The 24,299-nt window shown below is 47.7% G+C and overlaps 1 protein-coding gene across 6 annotated transcripts in view; it reads left to right on the top strand.

The window, feature by feature from the left end:
* Positions 1 to 24,299, top strand: part of LRRC9 (leucine rich repeat containing 9) — a 667,090-nt gene that overhangs the window by 26,098 nt on the left and 616,693 nt on the right. For 3 of the 6 annotated variants that reach the window (XM_063947765.1, XM_063947767.1, XM_063947772.1), the window contains exon 2: positions 21,573 to 21,670. The exons of 2 other annotated variants lie outside the window; for them this stretch is intronic. The gene's annotated coding sequence lies outside the window, so the exon portion shown is untranslated. Of the gene's footprint in view, positions 1 to 21,572; positions 21,675 to 24,299 lie in introns of all 6 variants that reach the window. One more of the 6 variants, XM_063947766.1, reaches the window with a different exon arrangement.

Raw genomic sequence — 24,299 nt, 5'->3', positions numbered from 1 at the left:
CTGTTGTTTTTGGGGGTCAAATTTGTGGCCCAAGACTAGTTAACCCTTGCTAAACTACAGCTACTTATTCAAAATGGCAAAATATGGTGTGTGTGCCCACTTTGCCAGTGTATTTCATGCCCAAAACAGCGTTGGGCCAAGCAAAATACAACTGCGTCATATGTAAGTGACCACCCTCTGTTGATTTCAGGTGTCAGATTTGTGGCCCAAGACTGGTTAACCCTTGAAAAACTACAGCTACTTATTCAAAATGGTAAAATATGGTGTGTGTGCCCACTTTGCCAGTGTATTTCATGCCCAAAACAGCGTTGGGCCAAGCAAAATACAACTGCGTCATATGTAAGTGACCACCCTCTGTTGTTTTTGGGGGTCAAATTTGTGGCCCAAGACTAGTTAACCCTTGCTAAACTACAGCTACTTATTCAAAATGGCAAAATATGGTGTGTGCCCACTTTGCCAGTATATTTCATGCTCAAAACAGCGTTGGGCCAGGCAAAATACAACTGCGTCATATATAAGTGACCACCCTCTGTTGTTTTTGGGGGTCAAATTTGTGGCCCAAGACTAGTTAACCCTTGCTAAACTACAGCTACTTATTCAAAATGGCAAAATATGGTGTGTGTGCCCACTTTGCCAGTATATTTCATGCCCAAAAGAGCGTTGGGCCAAGCAAAATACAACTGCGACACATGTAAGTGACCACCCTCTGTTGATTTCAGGTGTCAGATTTGTGGCCCAAGACTGGTTAACCCTTGCAAAACTACAGCTACTTATTCAAAATGGTAAAATATGGTGTGTGTGCCCACTTTGCCAGTGTATTTCATGCCCGAAACAGCGTTGGGCCAAACAAAATACAAGTGGGTGATATGTAAGTGACCACCCTCTGCTGATTTCAGGGGTCAAATTTGTGGCCCAAGACTAGTTAACCCTTGCAAAACTACAGCTGCTTATTCAAAATGGCAAAATATGGTGTGTGTGCCCACTTTGCCAGTGTATTGTATGCCCAAAACAGCGTTGGGCCAAGCAAAATACAAGTGGGTCATATGTAAGTGACCACCCTCTGTTGATTTCAGGGGTCAAATTTGTGGCCCAAGACTAGTTAACCCTTGCAAAACTACAGCTACTTATTCAAAATGGCAATTTATAAAATGGTGTCTGTGCCCACTTTGCCAGTGTATTTCATGCCCAAAACAGCGTTGGGCCAAGCAAAATACAAGTGGGTCATATGTAAGTGACCACCCTCTGTTGATTTCAGTTGTCAAATTTGTGGCCCAAGACTGGTTAACCCTTGCAAAACTACAGCTACTTATTCAAAATAGCAAATCATGGTGTGTGTGCCCACTTTGCCAGTGTATTTCATGCCCAAAACAGCGTTGAGCCAGGAAAAATACAAGTGGGTCACATGCAAGTGACCACCCTCTGTTGTTTTTGCGGGTCAAATGTGTGGCCCAAGACTGGTTAACCCTTGCAAAACTACAGCTACTTATTCAAAATGGTAAGATATGGTGTGTGTGCCCACTTTGCAAGTGTACTGTATTTCATGCCCAAAACAGCGTTGGGCCAAGCAAAATACAACTGCGTCATATGTAAGTGACCACCCTCTGTTGATTTCAGGTGTCAGATTTGTGGCCCAAGACTGGTTAACCCTTGCAAAACTACAGCTACTTATTCAAAATGGTAAAATATGGTGTGTGTGCCCACTTTGCCAGTGTATTTCATGCCCAAAACAGCGTTGGGCCAGGCAAAATACAACTGCGTCATATGTAAGTGACCACCCTCTGTTGTTTTTGGGGGTCAAATTTGTGGCCCAAGACTGGTTAACCCTTGCAAAACTACAGCTACTTATTCAAAATGGTAAAATATGGTGTGTGTGCCCACTTTGCCAGTGTACTGTATTTCATGCCCAAAACAGCGTTGGGCCAAGCAAAATACAACTGCGTCATATGTAAGTGACCACCCTCTGTTGATTTCAGGTGTCAGATTTGTGGCCCAAGACTGGTTAACCTTTGCAAAACTACAGCTACTTATTCAAAATGGTAAAATATGGTGTGTGTGCCCACTTTGCCAGTGTATTTCATGCCCAAAACAGCGTTGGGCCAGGCAAAATACAACTGCGTCATATGTAAGTGACCACTATCTGTTGTTTTTGGGGGTCAAATTTGTGGCCCAAGACTAGTTAACCCTTGCTAAACTACAGCTACTTATTCAAAATGGCAAAATATGGTGTGTGTGCCCACTTTGCCAGTGTATTTCATGCCCAAAACAGCGTTGGGCCAAGCAAAATACAACTGCGTCATATGTAAGTGACCACCCTCTGTTGATTTCAGGTGTCAGATTTGTGGCCCAAGACTGGTTAACCCTTGAAAAACTACAGCTACTTATTCAAAATGGTAAAATATGGTGTGTGTGCCCACTTTGCCAGTGTATTTCATGCCCAAAACAGCGTTGGGCCAAGCAAAATACAACTGCGTCATATGTAAGTGACCACCCTCTGTTGTTTTTGGGGGTCAAATTTGTGGCCCAAGACTAGTTAACCCTTGCTAAACTACAGCTACTTATTCAAAATGGCAAAATATGGTGTGTGTGCCCACTTTGCCAGTGTATTTCATGCCCAAAACAGCGTTGGGCCAAGCAAAATACAACTGCGTCATATGTAAGTGACCACCCTCTGTTGATTTCAGGTGTCAGATTTGTGGCCCAAGACTGGTTAACCCTTGAAAAACTACAGCTACTTATTCAAAATGGTAAAATATGGTGTGTGTGCCCACTTTGCCAGTGTATTTCATGCCCAAAACAGCGTTGGGCCAAGCAAAATACAACTGCGTCATATGTAAGTGACCACCCTCTGTTGTTTTTGGGGGTCAAATTTGTGGCCCAAGACTAGTTAACCCTTGCTAAACTACAGCTACTTATTCAAAATGGCAAAATATGGTGTGTGCCCACTTTGCCAGTATATTTCATGCTCAAAACAGCGTTGGGCCAGGCAAAATACAACTGCGTCATATATAAGTGACCACCCTCTGTTGTTTTTGGGGGTCAAATTTGTGGCCCAAGACTAGTTAACCCTTGCTAAACTACAGCTACTTATTCAAAATGGCAAAATATGGTGTGTGTGCCCGCTTTGCCAGTGTATTTCATGCCCAAAACAGCGTTGGGCCAAGCAAAATACAACTGCGTCATATGTAAGTGACCACCCTCTGTTGTTTTTGGGGGTCAAATTTGTGGCCCAAGACTAGTTAACCCTTGCTAAACTACAGCTACTTATTCAAAATGGCAAAATATGGTGTGTGTGCCCACTTTGCCAGTGTATTTCATGCCCAAAACAGCGTTGGGCCAAGCAAAATACAAGTGGGTCATATGTAACTGATCACCCTTTGTTGATTTCAGGTGTCAAATTTGTGGCCCAAGACTAGTTAACCCTTGCAAAACTACAGCTACTTATTGAAAATGGCAAAATATGGTGTGTGTGCCCACTTTGCCAGTGTATTTCATGCCCAAAACAGCGTTGGGCCAAGCAAAATACAACTGCGTCATATGTAAGTGACCACCCTCTGTTGTTTTTGGGGGTCAAATTTGTGGCCCAAGACTAGTTAACCCTTGCTAAACTACAGCTACTTATTCAAAATGGCAAAATATGGTGTGTGCCCACTTTGCCAGTATATTTCATGCTCAAAACAGCGTTGGGCCAGGCAAAATACAACTGCGTCATATATAAGTGACCACCCTCTGTTGTTTTTGGGGGTCAAATTTGTGGCCCAAGACTAGTTAACCCTTGCTAAACTACAGCTACTTATTCAAAATGGCAAAATATGGTGTGTGTGCCCACTTTGCCAGTATATTTCATGCCCAAAAGAGCGTTGGGCCAAGCAAAATACAACTGCGACACATGTAAGTGACCACCCTCTGTTGATTTCAGGTGTCAGATTTGTGGCCCAAGACTGGTTAACCCTTGCAAAACTACAGCTACTTATTCAAAATGGTAAAATATGGTGTGTGTGCCCACTTTGCCAGTGTATTTCATGCCCGAAACAGCGTTGGGCCAAACAAAATACAAGTGGGTGATATGTAAGTGACCACCCTCTGCTGATTTCAGGGGTCAAATTTGTGGCCCAAGACTAGTTAACCCTTGCAAAACTACAGCTGCTTATTCAAAATGGCAAAATATGGTGTGTGTGCCCACTTTGCCAGTGTATTGTATGCCCAAAACAGCGTTGGGCCAAGCAAAATACAAGTGGGTCATATGTAAGTGACCACCCTCTGTTGATTTCAGGGGTCAAATTTGTGGCCCAAGACTAGTTAACCCTTGCAAAACTACAGCTACTTATTCAAAATGGCAATTTATAAAATGGTGTCTGTGCCCACTTTGCCAGTGTATTTCATGCCCAAAACAGCGTTGGGCCAAGCAAAATACAAGTGGGTCATATGTAAGTGACCACCCTCTGTTGATTTCAGTTGTCAAATTTGTGGCCCAAGACTGGTTAACCCTTGCAAAACTACAGCTACTTATTCAAAATAGCAAATCATGGTGTGTGTGCCCACTTTGCCAGTGTATTTCATGCCCAAAACAGCGTTGAGCCAGGAAAAATACAAGTGGGTCACATGCAAGTGACCACCCTCTGTTGTTTTTGCGGGTCAAATGTGTGGCCCAAGACTGGTTAACCCTTGCAAAACTACAGCTACTTATTCAAAATGGTAAGATATGGTGTGTGTGCCCACTTTGCCAGTGTACTGTATTTCATGCCCAAAACAGCGTTGGGCCAAGCAAAATACAACTGCGTCATATGTAAGTGACCACCCTCTGTTGATTTCAGGTGTCAGATTTGTGGCCCAAGACTGGTTAACCCTTGCAAAACTACAGCTACTTATTCAAAATGGTAAAATATGGTGTGTGTGCCCACTTTGCCAGTGTATTTCATGCCCAAAACAGCGTTGGGCCAGGCAAAATACAACTGCGTCATATGTAAGTGACCACCCTCTGTTGTTTTTGGGGGTCAAATTTGTGGCCCAAGACTAGTTAACCCTTGCTAAACTACAGCTACTTATTCAAAATGGCAAAATATGGTGTGTGTGCCCATTTTGCCAGTGTATTTCATGCCCAAAACAGCGTTGGGCCAAGCAAAATACAACTGCGTCATATGTAAGTGACCACCCTCTGTTGATTTCAGGTGTCAGATTTGTGGCCCAAGACTGGTTAACCCTTGAAAAACTACAGCTACTTATTCAAAATGGTAAAATATGGTGTGTGTGCCCACTTTGCCAGTGTATTTCATGCCCAAAACAGCGTTGGGCCAAGCAAAATACAACTGCGTCATATGTAAGTGACCACCCTCTGTTGTTTTTGGGGGTCAAATTTGTGGCCCAAGACTAGTTAACCCTTGCTAAACTACAGCTACTTATTCAAAATGGCAAAATATGGTGTGTGCCCACTTTGCCAGTATATTTCATGCTCAAAACAGCGTTGGGCCAGGCAAATTACAACTGCGTCATATATAAGTGACCACCCTCTGTTGTTTTTGGGGGTCAAATTTGTGGCCCAAGACTAGTTAACCCTTGCTAAACTACAGCTACTTATTCAAAATGGCAAAATATGGTGTGTGTGCCCACTTTGCCAGTATATTTCATGCCCAAAACAGCATTGGGCCAAGCAAAATACAACTGCGTCACATGTAAGTGACCACCCTCTGTTGATTTCAGGTGTCAGATTTGTGGCCCAAGACTGGTTAACCCTTGCAAAACTACAGCTACTTATTCAAAATGGTAAAATATGGTGTGTGTGCCCACTTTGCCAGTGTATTTCATGCCCAAAACAGCGTTGGGCCAGGCAAAATACAAGTGGGTCACATGCAAGTGACCACTCTCTGTTGATTTCAGGTGTCAAATTTGTGGCCCAAGACTAGTTAACCCTTGCAAAACTACAGCTACTTATTCAAAATGGCAAAATATGGTGTGTGTGCCCACTTTGCCAGTGTATTTCATGCCCAAAACAGTGTTGGGCCAGGCAAAATACAAGTGGGTCACATGCAAGGGACCCTACTCTGTTGATTTCAGGTGTCAAATTTGTGACAGAAGACTCATTAACCCTTGCGAAACTGAATGATCTGAATAAGAAGCTGGAGTTCGAATAAGAAGTGAATAAGAAGCTGGAGCTTGAATAAGAAGTGAATAAGAAGCTGGCCGAATAAGAAGCTAACTTCAGCCTCGTTACTTTATAGCTGAAATAAAGCATAGAAACATAGAATTTGACGGCAGATAAGAACCACTTGGCCCATCTAGTCTGCCCCTTTTTTATTTTATCCTTTAGGCAATCTCAACCATTTTTGAACCTTAATTCTTTGTAAGGATATTCATATGCCTATCCCAAGCATGTTTAAATTGCTCTACAGCAGGCATTCCCAACCACGGTCCTCAAGGCACACCAACAGTGCAGGTTTTAGTGATATCCAGGCTTCAGCACAGGTGACATAATTAGTAACTCAGTTATTTTGATTCAACCATCTGTGCTGCAGCCTGGATATCACTAAAACCTGCACTGTTGGTGTGCCTTGAGGACCGTGGTTGGGAATGCCTGCTCTACAGTCTTAGCCTCTACCACCTCTGATGGGAGGCTATTCCACTTGGGTGTGGTTCGTTTTATCGACAGTATCTAGGTCGACAATGTTTAGGTCGACCACTATAGGTCGACAGTCACTAGGTCGACATGGATGGAAGGTCGACAGGGTTTCTAGGTCGACAGGTCTAAAGGTCGACATGATGATTTTTTGTGTGTGTGTGTGTCGTTTTCTTCGTAAAGTGACCGGGATCCCAAATTAGTGCACCGCGTCCACTCGCATCGCTCGCCATGCTTCGGGCATGGTGCCTTCGCTCCACTACCGCTTCGCTCGGCACACTTTACCGTTCCAATCGTAGTCCACGTGGATCGTTAAGTATGAAAAAATCCCCCCCCCCCAAAAAAAATGTGAAAAAATCATGTCGACCTTTAGACCTGTCGACCTAGCACATGTCGACCTAGAAACCATGTCGACCTTCCATCCATGTCGACCTAGTGACTGTCGACCTATAGTGGTCGACCTAAACATTGTTGACCTAGACACTGTCGATCTTCAGACCGGATCCCATTCCACTTATCCACTACCCTTTCTGTGAAGTAATTTTTATTTTACATTGTTAATGTAATGTTTGCCAAATTTTTACAAATGCATATTCAACGTGACCTGGGTGTGATATTAGCACCCAGGATCGCGATGCAATATGCAGTTACTTTGCTGAAATGTATAAGCATGCGACTGGGAGCCGTTCCCTGTGATGTGCTGAAAGGGCCCGCTGACTGCACATTGCACAGTAGCTAGTTCCAGTGGAGGGTTCCGGAGTTGCGGAATTCTTTCAGCATTGCATCCCCCATAGAAACCTATAGGGCAGTGCTTCCCAAACTTTTTCGAATAAGGGCTCCCTAGAGTATTAGAGTTAGTTTTTTTTCACAGCATCCCTAGGCCAACATTTTCTTGAGAAAATTCAGAAAAAACTATTAAGTTAAGTAAATTATGTTTATATGTTATCCTTAGGTTCATGTATGTGGTTGGAGGGGTTTGGTATGTTAGGTAGATTAGACTTAGGTTAACAGCAAGTAGGTTGACATGGTTTTTAGGTCGACAGGGACTCTAGGTCGACATATACTAGGTCGACATGAGGTTTTTCTCTGACGTCCTAGTGGATGCTGGGAACTCCGTAAGGACCATGGGGAATAGACGGGCTCCGCAGGAGACTGGGCACTCTAAAGAAAAGATTAGGTACTATCTGGTGTGCACTGGCTCCTCCCTCTATGCCCCTCCTCCAGACCTCAGTTAGAATCTGTGCCCAGCCAGAGCTGGGTGCTCCTAGTGGGCTCTCCTGAGCTTACTAGTAAAGAAAGTATTTATTAGGTTTTTTATTTTAAGTGAGCTTCTGCTGGCAACAGACTCACTGCTACGTGGGACTAAGGGGAGAGAAGCAAACCTACCTGCTTGCAGCTAGCTTGTCCTTCTTAGGCTACTGGACACCATTAGCTCCAGAGGGTTCGAACACAGGCACCTGTCCTCGATCGTCCGTTCCCGGAGCCGCGCCGCCGTCCCCCTTGCAGAGCCAGAAGAACAGAAGCTTGAAGACGACGAAATCGGCGGCAGAAGACTCCTGTCTTCATTTAAGGTAGCGCACAGCACCGCAGCTGTGCGCCGCTGCTCCCAGCACACTTACACACTCCGGTCACTGTAGGGTGCAGGGCGCTGGGGGGGGGGCGCCCTGGGCAGCAATTGAAGTACCTTTTGGCAATAAAAATACATATATACAGTCTGGCATTCAGGGGCGGATCCAGAAGAAAATGATAGGGGGGGCACTATGGAAGGGGCAAGTACATTTGCGTGCGGCTTCGGTGCATGTGAGGTGGCGCTTCTTATACAATGCCCACAGTTGTAGCGCTCATTATGCAATGTCCACTGTACTGGTAGTGCCCCTTATATAGACCCCATAGTAGTAGTGCCCCTTTTGCAATGCCCGTATTGCCCCCAGTAGTAATGTTGCCTGTAGTAATGCCCCCAGTCATTATGCCCCCAGTGGTAATTCCCCTGCAGTTATGACCCCAGTAGTTTACCCCCCCTTTAGTTTAGCCTCCCAGTGGTAATGCCCCCAGTAGTTTTACCACCAGTAGTAATGCCCCCCTGTAGTTTGCCCCATTGTAGTTTAGCCCCTGTAGTTATGCCCCCTTGTAGTTTAGCCTTCAGTAGTAATGCCCCCAGTAGTTTGGCCCCTGTAGTTATCCCCCAGTAGTTTGGCCCCTGTAGTTATCCCCCAGTAGTTTGGCCCCTGTAGTTAAGCCCCCAGTAGTTTGGCCCCCCTGTAGTTTAGCCCCCAAGTAGTAATGCCCCTGTAGTTAAGCCGCCAGTAGTAATGCCCCTGTAGTTACGCCGCCAGTAGTTAGCACCTTTGTAGTTGGCCCCCAGTAATAGTCCCCCAGTAGTTTGCCCCCAGTAGATGCCACCTAGTAATAATATCCCCCAGCAGTTTGCCCCCAGTAGATGCCCCCCAGTAATAATGTCCCCCAGTAGTTTTCCCCCAGTAGATGCCCCCAGTAATAATGTCCCCAGCAGTTTGCCCCCAGTAGATGCCCCCCAGTAATAATGTCCCCCAGCAGTTTGCCCCCAGTAGATGCCCCCCAGTAATAATGTCCTCCAGTAGTTTGCCCCCAGTAGTAATGCCCCCTAGGAGTTTTGCCCCCAATAGATTAACCCCCAGTAGTAATGCCCCCAGTAGATGCCCCCCAGTAATAATGCCCCCAGTAGATGGCCCCCAGTAAAAATGTCCCCCAGTAGCTGCCCCCAATAGATGACCCCCCAGTAGTAATGCCCCCAGTAGATGCCCCCCCAGTAATAATGCCCCCAGTAGCTGCCCCCAATAGATGACCCCCCAGTTATAATGCCCCCTACGAGTTTGCCCCAATAGATGACCCCCCTGTAGTAATGCCCCCAGTAAAAATGTCCCTCAGTAGCTGCCCCCAATAGATGACCCCTGAGTAGTGATGCCCCCCCAGTTATAATGCCCCCAGTAGTTTGCCCCCCCCCCAGTAGTAATGCCCCTTGTTGATGCCCCCCCAGTAGTAAAGTTCCCCATAGTTTGCCCCCAGTAGATGCCCCCGCTGCATTAAGTAAGAAAAAAACATACTTACCGAGCCCCGTTCCCGCTTCCAGGCCGCTGCAGTCCTCCTCCTCCCTGGACGTCCGCTCCTCAGTCAGCACTATGAGAGAGACGTCATTACTGACGTCTCTCCCATAGCGCACGGCGCACAGTGACAGCGCCGGAGCTCAGTACTGAGCTCCTGCCTCCGGCTGCCGCTGTGCAGGGAGACGGGCGCCCGCTGGTAACAAAATCTCAGCGGGCGCCCGTCATCTCCCTGTGCGGCGCCGGGTGGGGGGGACGGGGGACAGAAGGCCGCAAATGACAGGGGGGGCACGGGCCCGAGTGCCCCCTCCTGGATCCGCCACTGCTGGCACTGTATATATGTAAAAAAAACGCTATTTTTTTACACAGAAAGCGGGACAGAAGCCCGCCACTGAGGGAGCGGGGCCTTCTTCCTCAGCACACCAGCGCCATTTTCTCTTCAGAGCTCCGCTGGAAGCAGCTCCCCAGGCTCTCCCCTGCAGTATCCAGGTACAAGAATGGTAAAAAAGAGAGGGGGGGCACATAAATTTAGGCGCAAATAAAACATATAAGGCAGCTATTGGGTAATCACTTATTATAAGTGAAAATCCCTGTGTTACATAGCGCTGTGGTGTGTGCTGGCATACTCTCTCTCTGTCTCCCCAAAGGACTTTGTGGGGTCCTGTCCTCAGTCTGAGCATTCCCTGTGTGTGTGCGGTGTGTCGGTACGGCTGTGTCGACATGTTTGATGAGGAGGGTTACGTGGAGGCGGAGCAAGGGCAGATAAGTGTGGTGTTGCCCCCGTCGGGGCCGACACCTGATTGGATGGATATGTGGAAGGTCTTAAACGACAATGTAAGCTCCTTACATAAAAAGTTTGATGACGCTGCAGCCTTGGGACAGCCGGGGTCTCAGCCCGCGCCTGCCCAGGCGACTCAGAAACCGTCAGGGGCTCATAAACGTCCTCTATCTCAGATGGTTGACACAGATGTCGACACGGAGTCCGACTCCAGTGTCGACGATGATGAGGCACATTTACAGTCTAAAATGACCAAGGCCATCCGATACATGATTATTGCAATGAAAGATGTATTACACATTTCTGAGATTAACCCTGTTAATACCAAGAGGGTTTATATGTTTGGGGAGAAAAAGCAGCCAGTGACTTTTCCCCCATCTGATGAATTAAATAAATTATGTGAAGAAGCGTGGAGTTCCCCTGATAAGAAACTAGTGATTTCTAAGAGGTTACTGATGGCGTACCCTTTCCCGCCAACGGACAGGTTACGTTGGGAAACATCCCCTAGGGTGGACAAGGCGCTGACACGCTTATCTAAAAAGGTGGCCCTGCCGTCTCAGGATACGGCCGACCTAATGGAGCCTGCGGATAGAAAGCAGGAAGCTATCCTGAAGTCAGTGTATACACACTCTGGTACTCTACTGATACCTGCTATTGCTTCAGCCTGGATGTGTAGTGCTGTAGCAGCATGGACAGATACTCTGTCGGACTACATAGATTCCCTCGACAGGGATACTGTTTTGCTAACCCTGGGCCATATAAAAGACGTCGTCTTATATATGCGGGATGCTCAGAGGGACATTTGCCTGCTGGGCTCTAGAATTAATGCTATGTCCATTTCTGCCAGGAGGGTCTTATGGACTCGGCAATGGACAGGAGATGCTGATTCTAAAAAACACATGGAGGTTTTGCCTTATAAGGGTGAGGAATTGTTTGGGGACGGTCTATCGGACCTCGTGTCCACAGCGACAGCTGGAAAGTCGACTTTCTTGCCTCAGGTTTCCTCACAGCCTAAGAAAGCCCGTATTATCAAATGCAGTCCTTTCGTTCTCAGAAAGGCAAGAGGGTCAGGGGCGCATCCTTTCTTGCCAGAGGCAGGGGTAGAGGTAAGAAGCTGCACCATGCAGCCAGTTCCCAGGAACAAAAGTCCTCCCCTGCTTCCACTAAGTCCACCGCATGACGTTGGGGCTCCACAGGCGGAGCCAGGTGCGGTGGGGGCGTGTCTCCGAAACTTCAGCAACCAGTGGGTTCGCTCACAGGTGGATCTCTGGGCTGTACAAATTGTATCTCAGGGATACAAGCTGGAATTCGAAGCGACTCCCCCCCGCCGTTACCTCAAATCAGCCTTGCCAGCTTCCCCCATGGAAAGGGAGGTAGTACTGGCGGCAATTCACAAGCTGTACTTCCAGCAAGTGATTATCAGGGTCCCCCTCCTTCAACAGGGAAGGGGTTACTATTCCACAATGTTTGTGGTACCGAAACCGGACGGTTCGGTGAGACCCATTCTGAATTTAAAATCCTTGAACACTTATATAAAGAAATTCAAGTTCAAAATGGAATCGCTCAGAACGGTTAATGCAAGCCTGGAAGAGGGGGATTTTATGGTGTCGCTGGACATCAAGGATGCTTACTTGCATGTCCCCATTTACCCACCTCACCAGGAGTACCTCAGGTTTGTGGTACAGGACTGTCATTACCAGTTCCAGACGTTGCCGTTTGGCCTGTCCACGACACCGAGGATATTTACCAAGGTAATGGCCGAAATGATGATACTCCTTCGAAAGAAGGGAGTTATAATTATCCCGTACTTGGACGATCTCCTCATAAAGGCGAGGTCCAGGGAGCAGTTGTTGATCAGCGTGGCACTCTCTCAGGAAGTGTTGCAACAGCACGGCTGGATTCTGAATGTTCCAAAGTCGCAGCTGATTCCTACGACGCGTCTGCTTTTCCTGGGCATGATTCTGGACACAGAACAGAAGAAGGTGTTTCTCCCGGTGGAGAAGGCCCAGGAATTAGCATCTCTGGTCAGGGACCTCCTGAAACCAAAACAGGTATCGGTGCATCACTGCACGCGAGTCCTGGGAAAGATGGTGGCTTCATACGAAGCTATTCCCTTCGGCAGGTTCCATTCAAGGATCTTTCAGTGGGATCTGTTGGACAAGTGGTCTGGATCGCATCTTCAGATGCATCGGCTGAATACCCTGTCCCCAAGGGCCAGGGTGTCTCTTCTGTGGTGGCTGCAGAGTGCTCACCTTCTCGAGGGCCGCAGGTTCGGCATACAGGACTGGGTCCTGGTGACCACGGATGCAAGCCTCCGAGGATGGGGGGCAGTCACTCAGGGAAGAAACTTCCAAGGGCTGGGGTCAAGTCTGGAGACTTCTCTACACATAAATATACTGGAACTAAGGGCCATTGACAACGCCCTGAGTCAAGCAGAGCCCCTGCTTCGAAACCGGCCAGTGCTGATTCAGTCAGACAACATCACGGCGGTCGCCCATGTAAACCGCCAGGGCGGCACAAGAAGCAGGATGGCAATGGCGGAAGCCACAAAGATTCTTCGGTGGGCGGAGAATCACGTGCAAGCACTGTCAGCAGTGTTCATTCCGGGAGTGGACAACTGGGAAGCAGACTTCCTCAGCAGACACGACCTCCACCCGGGAGAGTGGGGACTTCATCAAGAAGTCTTCACACAGATTGCAAAGCGATGGAAACTGCCACAGGTGGACATGATGGCGTCCCGCCTCAACAAAAAGCTAAAAAGATATTGCGCCAGGTCAAGGGACCCTCAGGCGATAGCTGTGGACGCCCTAGTGACACCGTGGGTGTACCAGTTGGTATATGTGTTTCCTCCTCTTCCTCTCATACCCAAGGTACTGAGAATAGTAAGAAAGAGAGGAATAAATAAGAATTTACTTACCGATAATTCTATTTCTCGGAGTCCGTAGTGGATGCTGGGGTTCCTGAAAGGACCATGGGGAATAGCGGCTCCGCAGGAGACAGGGCACAAAAGTAAAGCTTTTACAGGTCAGGTGGTGTGTACTGGCTCCTCCCCCTATGACCCTCCTCCAGACTCCAGTTAGGTACTGTGCCCGGACGAGCGTACACAATAAGGGAGGATTTTGAATCCCGGGTAAGACTCATACCAGCCACACCAATCACACCGTACAACTTGTGATCTAAACCCAGTTAACAGTATGATAACAGAGGAGCCTCTGAAAGATGGCTTCCTAAACAATAACCCGAATTAGTTAACAATAACTATGTACAAGTATTGCAGATAATCCGCACTTGGGATGGGCGCCCAGCATCCACTACGGACTCCGAGAAATAGAATTATCGGTAAGTAAATTCTTATTTTCTCTATCGTCCTAAGTGGATGCTGGGGTTCCTGAAAGGACCATGGGGATTATACCAAAGCTCCCAAACGGGCGGGAGAGTGCGGATGACTCTGCAGCACCGAATGAGAGAACTCCAGGTCCTCCTTTGCCAGGGTATCAAATTTGTAAAAATTTACAAACGTGTTCTCCCCTGACCACGTAGCTGCTCGGCAGAGTTGTAATGCCGAGACCCCTCGGGCAGCCGCCCAAGATGAGCCCACCTTCCTTGCGGAATGGGCCTTAACAGATTTAGGCTGTGGCAGGCCTGCCACAGAATGTACAAGTTGAATTTTGTTACAAATCCAACGAGCAATCGACTGCTTAGAAGCAGGTGCACCCAACTTGTTGGGTGCATACAGTATAAACAGCGAGTCAGATTTTCTGACTCCAGCCGTCCTTTAAATGTATATTTTTTAAGGCTCTGACAACGTCCAACAACTTGGAGTCCTTCAAGTCGTCTGTAGCCGCAGGCACTACAATAGGCTGGTTCAGGTGAAACGCTGATACCACCTTAGGGAGAAAATGCGGACGCGTCCGCAGCTCTGCCCTATGTCGAATGGAAAATTAAATAAGGGCTTTTATAAAACAAAGCCGCCAGTTCAGATACTCTCCCGGCCGAAGCCAGGGCCAGTAACATAGTCACTTTCCATGTGAGATATTTCAAATCCACATTCTTTAGTGGTTCAAACCAATTGGATTTGAGGAAATCTAAAACTACATTTAGATCCCACGGTGCCACCTTAGGCACCACAGGAGGCTGTATATGCAGTACTCCTTTGATAAAAATCTGGACCTCAGGGACTGAGGCCAATTCTTTTTGGAAGAATATTGATAGGGCCGAAATTTGAACCTTAATAGATCCCAATTTGAGACCCATAGACAATCCTGATTGCAGGAAATGTAGGAAAACGACCCAGTTGAAATTCCTCCATCGGAGCACTCCGCTGCTCGCACCACGCAACATATTTTCGCCAAATACGGCGATAATGCTTCGCGGTGACTTCCTTCCTTGCCTTTATCAAGGTAGGAATGACTTCTTCTGGAATGCCTTTTCCTTTTAGGATCTGGCATTCAAACGCCATGCCGTCAAACGCAGCCGCGGTAAGTCTTGAAAAAGACAAGGACCCTGCTGAAGCAGGTCCCTTCTCAGAAGTAGAGGCCACGGATCGTCCGTGACCATCTCTTGAAGTTCCGGGTACCAAGTCCTTCTTGGCCAATCCGGAGCCACTAGTCTTACTCCTCTTTGCCGTATAATCCTCAATACCTTTGGTATGAGAGGCAGAGGAGGAAACACATATACCGACTGGTACACCCAAGGTGTTACCAGCGCGTCCACAGCTATTGCCTGCGGATCTCTTGACCTGGCGCAATACCTGTCCAGTGTTTTGTTGAGGCGAGACGCCATCATGTCCACCATTGGTTTTACCCAACGGTTTAATAGCATGTGGAAAACTTCTGGATGAAGTCCCCACTCTCCCGGGTGAAGGTCGTGTCTGCTGAGGAAGTCTGCTTCCCAGTTGTCCACGCCCGGGATGAATACTGCTGACAGTGCTATCACGTGATTCTCCGCCCAGCGAAGGATCCTGGCAGCTTCTGCCATTGCCCTCCTGCTTCTTGTGCCGCCCTGTCTGTTTACATGGGCGACTGCCGTGATGTTGTCCGACTGGATCAACACCGGTCTTCCTTGAAGCAGAGGTTCCGCCTGGCTTAGAGCATTGTAGATTGCTCTTAGTTCCAGAATGCTTATGTGAAGAGACTTTTTCAGGCTCGACCACACTCCCTGGAAATTTCTTCCCTGTGTGACTGCTCCCCAGCCTCTCAGGCTGGCATCCGTGGTCACCAGGATCCAATCCTGCATGCCGAATCTGCGGCCCTCCAATAGATGAGCCTCCTGCAACCACCACAGAAGGGATACCCTTGTCCTCGGCGACAGGGTTATCCGCAGGTGCATCTGAAGATGCGACCCTGACCATTTGTCCAACAGATCCCTTTGCATGGAATCTGCCGAAAGGGATTGCTTCGTAAGAAGCTACCATTTTTTCCCAGGACTCTTGTGCATTGATGTACAGACACCTTTCCTGGTTTTAGGAGGTTCCTGACCAGGTCAGATAACTCCTTGGCTTTTTCTTCGGGAAGAAAAACCTTTTTCTGAACTGTGTCCAGAATCATCCCCAGGAACAGCAGACGAGTTGTCGGCATTAATTGGGATTTTGGAATATTCAGAATCCATCCGTGCTGCTTTAGCACCTCTTGAGATAGTGCTAAGCCCATCTCTAGCTGTTCTCTGGACCTTGCCCTTATTAGGAGATCGTCCAAGTATGGGATAATTAATACGCCTTTTCTTCGAAGAAGAAATATTATCTCGGCCATTACCTTTGTAAAGACCCGAGGTGCCGTGGACAAACCAAACGGCAGCGTCTGAAACTGATAGTGACAGTTTTGTACAACGAACCTGAGGTACCCCTGGTGTGAGGGGTAATTGGAACGTGGAGATACGCATCCTTGATGTCCAAGGATACCATAAAGTCCCCTTCTTCCAGGTTCGCTATCACTGCTCTGAGTGACTCCATCTTGAACTTGAACTTCTTTATGTACAGGTTCAAGGACTTCAGATTTAGAATAGGCCTTACCGAGCCATCCGGCTTCGGTACCACAAAAAGAGTGGAATAATACCCCTTCCCTTGTTGTAGAAGAGGTACCTTGACTATCACCTGCTGAGAATACAGCTTGTGAATGGCTTCCAAAACCGTCTCCCTTTCTGAGGGGGACGTTGGTAAAGCAGACTTCAGGAAACGGCGAGGTGGCTCTGTCTCTAATTTCAACCTGTACCCCTGAGATATTATCTGCAGGATCCAGGGATTTACCTGCGAGTGAGCCCACTGCGCGCTGTAATTCTTGAGACGACCGCCTACCGCCCCCGAGTCCGCTTGCGAAGCCCCAGCGTCATGCTGAGGCTTTTGTAGAAGCCGGGGAGGGCTTCTGTTCCTGGGAAGGAGCTGCCTGTTGCTGTCTCTTCCCTCGTCCTCTGCCTCGTGGCAGATATGAATAGCCCTTTGCTCTCTTATTTTTAAAGGAACGAAAGGGCTGCGGTTGAAAGGTCGGTGCCTTTTTCTGTTGGGGAGTGACTTGAGGTAGAAAGGTGGATTTCCCGGCCGTAGCCGTGGCCACCAAATCCGATAGACCGACCCCAAATAACTCCTCTACGCATCGCCTGTCCACTGTCGTGTCCATAAAGCTCTTCTGGCCGAAATGGACATAGCACTTACCCGTGATGTCAGTGTGCAGATATCTCTCTGTGCATCACGCATATAAAGAAATGCATCCTTTATTTGTTCTAACGACAGTAAAATATTGTCCCTGTCCAGGGTATCAATATTTTCGATCAGGGACTCTGACCAAACTACCCCAGCACTGCACATCCAGGCAGTCGCAATAGCTGGTCGTAGTATAACACCTGCATGTGTGTATATACCTTTTTGGATATTTTCCATCCTCCTATCTGATGGATCTTTAAGTGCGGCCGTCTCAGGAGAGGGTAACGCCACTTGTTTTGATAAGCGTGTTAGCGCTTTGTCCACCCTAGGAGGTGTTTCCCAGCGCTCCCTAACCTCTGGCGGGAAAGGGTATAAAGCCAATAACTTCTTTGAAATTAGCAGTTTTTTATCGGGGCACCCCACGCTTCATCACACACGTCATTTAATTCTTCTGATTCGGTAAAAACTACTGGTAGTTTTTTCACACCCCACATAATACCCTGTTTAGTGGTACCTGTAGTATCAGCTAAATGTAACATCTCCTTTATTGCCAAAATCATATAACGTGTGGCCCTACTGGAAAATACGGTTGATTCGTCACCTTCACCACCGGAATCAGTGCCTGTGTCTGGGTCTGTGTCGACCGACTGAGGCAAGGGGCGTTTTACAGCCCCTGACGGTGTTTGAGGCGCCTGGACAGGCACTAATTGAGTGTCCGGCCGCCTCATGTCGGCAAACGACTGCTTAAGCGAGTTGACGCTATCCCGTAATTCCACAAATAAAGGCATCCATTCTGGTGTCGACCCCCTAGGAGGTGACATCCTCATATTTGGCAATTGCTCCGCCTCCACACCAATAACGTCCTCATACATGTCGACACACACGTACCGACACACAGCAGACACACAGGGAATGCTCTATACGAAGACAGGACCCACTAGCCCTTTGGGGAGACAGAGGGAGAGTCTGCCAGCACACACCAAAAAGCGCTATATATGACAGGGATAGCCTTATGATTAAGTGCTCCCTTATAGCTGCTTTTATATTAATATATTGCCATTTATTTTGCCCCCCCTCTCTGTTATACCCTGTTTCTGTAGTGCAGTGCAGGGGAGAGACCTGGGAGCCTTCCTGACCAGCGGAGCTGTGACAGAAAATGGCGCCGTGTGCTGAGGAGATAGGCCCCGCCCCTTTTTCGGCGGGCTCGTCTCCCGCTATTTAGTACATTTAGGCAGGGGTAAATATCTCCATATAGCCTCTGGGGCTATATGTGAGGTATTTTTAGCCTTTTTAAAGGTTTTCATTTGCCTCCCAGGGCGCCCCCCACCCAGCGCCCTGCACCCTCAGTGACTGCCGTGTGAAGTGTGCTGAGAGGAAAATGGCGCACAGCTGCAGTGCTGTGCGCTACCTTAAGAAGACTGCAGGAGTCTTCAGCCGCCGATTCTGGACCTCTTCTTGCTTCAGCATCTGTGAGGGGGCCGGCGGCGTGGCTCCGGTGACCATCCAGGCTGTACCTGTGATCGTCCCTCTGGAGCTTCATGTCCAGTAGCCAAGAAGCCAATCCATCCTGCACGCAGGTGAGTTCACTTCTTCTCCCCTCTGTCCCTCGTTGCAGTGATCCTGTTGCCAGCAGGAATCACTGTAAAATAAAAAACCTAAGCTAAACTCTCTAAGCAGCTCTTTATGAGAGCCACCTAGAATTGCACCCTTCTCGGCCGGGCACAAAAATCTAACTGGAGTCTGGAGGAGGGTCATAGGGGGAGGAGCCAGTACACACCACCTGACCTGTAAAAGCTTTACTTTTGTGCCCTGTCTCCTGCGGAGCCGCTATTCCCCATGGTCCTTTCAGGAACCCCAGCATCCACTTAGGACGATAGAGAAAGAACAATACTCATTGTTCCGGATTGGCCAAGACGGACTTGGTACCCGGAACTGCAAGAAATGCGCACAGAGGACCCATGGCCTCTGCCTCTCAGACAGGACTTGCTGCAACAAGGGCCCTGTCTGTTCCAAGACTTACCGCGGCTGCGTTTGACGGCATGGCGGTTGAACGCCGGATCCTAGCGGAAAAAGGTATTCCGGATGAAGTTATTCCTACGCTGATAAAGGCTAGGAAAGACGTGACAGCAAAGCATTATCACCGTATATGGCGAAAATATGTTGCTTGGTGTGAGGCCAGGAAGGCCCCTACAGAGGAATTCCAGCTGGGTCGTTTCCTGCACTTCCTACAGTCAGGGGTGACTATGGGCCTAAAATTGGGGTCCATAAAGGTCCAGATTTCGGCCCATTTTCTTTCAAAAAGAACTGGCTTCACTGCCTGAGGTTCAGACGTTTGTTAAGGGAGTGCTGCATATTCAGCCCCCTTTTGTGCCACCAGTGGCACCCTGGGATCTTAACGTTGTGTTGGATTTCCTGAAATCCCACTGGTTTGAGCCACTTAAGACCGTGGAACTAAACTATCTCACGTGGAAAGTGGTCATGCTGTTGGCCTTAGCATCGGCTAGGCGTGTGTCGGAATTGGCGGCTTTGTCATGTAAAAGCCCATATCTGATCTTCCATATGGACAGGGCAGAATTGAGGACTCGTCCCCAATTTCTCCCAAAGGTGGTATCATTGTTTCATTTGAACCAACCTATTGTGGTGCCTGCGGCTACTCGGGACTTGGAGGACTCCAAGTTGCTGGACGTAGTCAGGGCTTTGAAAATATATGTTTCCAGAACGGCTGGAGTCGGGAAGACTGACTCGCTGTTTATCCTGCATGCACCCAACAAGCTGGGTGCTCCTGCTTCAAAGCAAACTTTTGCTCGCTGGATCTGTAGCACGATTCAGCTGGCTCATTCTGCGGCTGGATTGCCGCATCCAAAATCGGTAAAAGCCCATTCCACAAGGAAGGTGGGCTCTTCTTGGGCGGCTGCCCGAGGGGTCTCGGCTTTACAGCTTTGCTGAGCGGCTACTTGGTCGGGTTCAAACACCTTTGCAAAGTTCTACAAGTTTGATACCCTGGCTGAGGAGGACCTTGTGTTTGCTCATTCGGTGCTGCAGAGTCATCCGCACTCTCCCGCCCGTTTGGGAGCTTTGGTATAATCCCCATGGTCCTTACGGAGTTCCCAGCATCCACTAGGACGTCAGAGAAAATAAGAATTTACTCACCGGTAATTCTATTTCTCGTAGTCCGTAGTGGATGCTGGGCGCCCGTCCCAAGTGCGGACTTTCTGCAATATGTGTATATAGTTATTGCTTAAATAAGGGTTATTGTTCTGAGCCATCCGTTGAGTGAGGCTCAGTTGTTGTTCATACTGTTAACTGGGTAAGGTTATCACAAGTTGTACGGTGTGATTGGTGTGGCTGGTATGAGTCTTACCCTGGATTCCAAAAATCCTTTCCTTGTAATGTCAGCTCTTCCGGGCACAGTTTCCCTAACTGAGGTCTGGAGGAGGGGCATAGAGGGAGGAGCCAGTGCACACCAGATAGTACCTAATCTTTTCTTTAGAGTGCCCAGTCTCCTGCGGAGCCCGTCTATTCCCCATGGTCCTTACGGAGTTCCCAGCATCCACTACGGACTACGAGAAATAGAATTACCGGTGAGTAAATTCTTATTTTTATTTACTACTTTTTGTGTCGTTTTCTCCGTATAGTGACCGGGAACCCGTGCACCATGTCCCCTCGCTTCACTTGCCATGCTTTGGGCACAGTGCCTTGCTCTGCTACCGCTGCGCTCGGCACAGGTTACCGTTCCAATTGTAGTCCACGTGGATCGTAAAGTTTGAAAAAGTTCAAAAAAATTAAAAACTCAGTCGACCTTTTGTCATGTCGACCTAGAGTCCCTGTCGACCCAGAAACCATGTTGACCTACTTACTTTTGACCAATAGTTGTCGACCTACGTACTGTCGACCTAAAGACTGGATCCCGGTGGGAGACATAATTCACTTCTGTTTGTCCACATAGTTTATTATTGGAAGCCGCCAGCACTAAACATAACATAGAAACATAGAATTTGACGGCAGATAAGAACCACTTGGCCCATCTAGTCTGCCCCTTTTTTATTTTATCCTTGGTTTAGTCTATTACATTCACCATAATTAATAAAACATTTTCCTAGACTACCACACAGGGCAAGTAGCCCGAGGCACCCCGTGGGCCACGGCACACCATTTCAGAACCATTGCTATAGGGGATGTGGCTGCAGGAGGGAATGGAGGGATCGCTCCAGGTATCTCCGATACCGGCTGTGGCTCCTCTGTCATACATTCGTGGGATTCTTAATATTTGCGGTTAACTGTGCCGAAAAACAGGTGTTTTCTAGGATTAAGCCCCAAATATACAATTATAAATGGGCCCCTAAGACTTATGTGTTTAAGTATAAAAATATAATCATCATGATTCTTGTGTTATTTTTATTGCATATGATGTGGTGTAGTTTCATGGAATTTCAATATAATAACGTTTTTATAATGTTTCAACAATTAAATACATTTCAGATGCTGGTTGTTGTGGTTGCACTCGGATCAGCGCTGCCTGCAGGAGAGCTGTCTTTTTCATATATACTCCTCTTGCTGCATTAGAGTATTTGAGCAATGTAGGTCTGTTAGATTTAAATCCATTTATTATATTATAAAATTAACAGTATTAAAAAGATATATTTTATTTTTATACATACTGTAAGTAATAATTTCAAATGTAAATTAACATAAAGCATGGAGTTTACCCAGCTACACACAGAGTCAGCCCTAGGCATTGGCAAACTAGGCAAATGCCTAGGGCATTTGGTATGCCATGGGGCACAAGCAGGTTCTACTGATTAAAATGATATGTGGCATGCCTATATTCTGTGTATGACTGCGGCTGTATCTGCATACAAAATGGTACATTACAATGTATGCCTGGAAATCACTGTAACGTAGCATTTGGTATACAGATACAGTCACACATAGAATATAGGCATGCAACATATAATTTTAATCAGCAGAAGCTGCTTGTGTATCCTAGCCACTGTTATGAGCCACGGCTGTGGCTCATTTCCATTTTGCATTTTGGTTATGTATTTTATGTTATACTTCTGTTTATGTTCCCCGTGGGTGTCATGGGGTGCTCGGAGCTCACCCTTAAGGAGAGGATACTGTTATGAACCACAGGTAGTGATTCATTCCTATTTTATGTTTATAAGTTGTCTTGCAGGCCAGGATTTCCCGTTGCTCTGTTTAAGAATACTCTTGTTTGCTGCCGGTGGTGAGTCTGTGTAATTGCAGCTTGTTCCCATGTGTTCAGCCTCACCTGGCTGCTAATTGCATCTTGTCAGTTTGGAGTCATGCAACAGGGCAGCTGCATGACATTATTAATTAGGCCTCTCTGTTATATGCTGGCTGAGTGCAATTCACAGACGCTGGTGATATTTCTAGGTATCCAGTCTTCCAGAGTGCTTGAGTTCTGAGCTTGTTCCTGCCAGTTCCTGAGCTCCTGTCTAGCAGTGTCAGTCTAGCTGCTTCCTGTGTCGATTCCTGTGTCAGTCCCTGTGTCGATTCCTGTGTCTGATCCTGTGTCCTGCCGTGAAGCGTTCCTGTCCAGAAGTCCTGTGGCTTTGCCTATGCCTGGTCGAGTTTCTGGCTTCTTGGTGTCCACCGGCCTGTTGTTTGGGATTCTGCCTGTCCTCCAGTTCTGAGAGTCTGTGTCGGCAGCATTGGGGGTTCCTGTCCATTTGCCAGTATTTGTACCGGTTCCGTGAGTAGCGGCTTTGCCGCGTCCGTCGGCCTAGGCCGCTGTATTCCTTGGTTGTATCTGTCACTGGTGTTTTGCAGAGGGTTCTGCTTATGCTGTCACCGCCGGTACACAAAGGTGTTGTGTCGGCGTGTGGTCAGCATTTCCTTTGTTGTTCTTTTCCTTTGGCACATACATTTAGTTTTAGCCTAGTTAGTAGCCCCTGGCTTTGGTTGTTTCAGTTAGAGGGCCCCTTGTTATTACCCTGTCTCAGTTCACTCTTTGTCTCTCCTTAAGACCTGAGGGGGCATCGGAGTTGGGCAGACTTAATCCGCCCTTCAAACGCGGCTGCCATGGGCCCAAGAAACCAGAGTCTCGCAAGAGTGAATTGACAGCACGGGTAAAACAACGGAGGTAGGGTGCCAGGGGCTATTCCCATTCCGTTTCCCTTTCCCAGCATTACGTCCTGGTGCTCTGGACTCACTTTATAACATCTCCCTTGTTCTGAGCACCAGGAACCTAACAGCCACATAGTAATGCAAATAAGACGCATTTTCATAAAAAAAAGGTGCCCAACGTTAGCAGAGCTGCCAGCTGACTCACGCCAGGCATCTGTGTGGTCTAATGTGAATAAAGAGCAATATGGTGTGGTGTAATGTAAATAAGAAGCAATTCAGTGTGATGTAATGTGAATAAGGGGCACTACTGTGAGGAGTAATGTATATAAGGTAAAGTGGTACTACTGTGTGATGTAAGGTGAATAAGGGACACTATCGCATGATAAAATGTGTATAAAGTTGCACTACTGTGTGGAGTAATTTGAATTGGGGGCACTATTGTGTGGCCATGCCCCTTCCCAGCAAGAACACACCTTTTTGGGCTGTGCGCCGAATGTGCGCACTGTTCCTATTTATAATATAGGTGATAGGAGCACCAAAATGAGGACTGCTATGGGTGAAGGGTGATGGTGCTGGGAAAGGGATGCAGGGTCAGAGGTGGTACTAGCGGCGGTGCTAGCGGGCACCAGCCAAAATCTTGCCTATTGCATCATATTGGTTAGGGCCGGCTCTGGCTACACACACCACAAATCTCACAGTGGGTAATTACTTGTCCTTACAACCTTTTCCCTCCCCCTCTTTTATACCTAGAGTATGTATGTGCAGAGTAGGGCGCAGGGCACCAGGCAGTGTAGCAATCCCTTCATTTCTCCTGCTGGATCCCAGTGCTGTTCTGCGTATGCGCAGTCTGCTTACTCTGCATGGGGAAGAGACCATTACTTACGGGTCCCTCTCCGGGTACTATTACGATGTTTAACCTATAGGCCAGGGGCGGCCAGACTTTTGGAGTTGGCGATCTACTTTGAAAGCTAAAAAGCTTTTGTGATCTACCTAAAAGGAATAATAGCGCGCGCTCAAAAAAATAAGGCGTGGTATAACAAAAAGTGGGCGTGGTATAACAAAAAATGGGACGTAGCCTTGCTGCACAGAGTGTAATGACTGCCTCACACGAAATAA

Source organism: Pseudophryne corroboree, chromosome 12 (assembly GCF_028390025.1).
Source record: "Pseudophryne corroboree isolate aPseCor3 chromosome 12, aPseCor3.hap2, whole genome shotgun sequence".
Classification (NCBI taxonomy): Eukaryota; Metazoa; Chordata; class Amphibia; order Anura; family Myobatrachidae; genus Pseudophryne; species Pseudophryne corroboree.
This window is presented reverse-complemented; position numbering and strand designations above follow the sequence as displayed.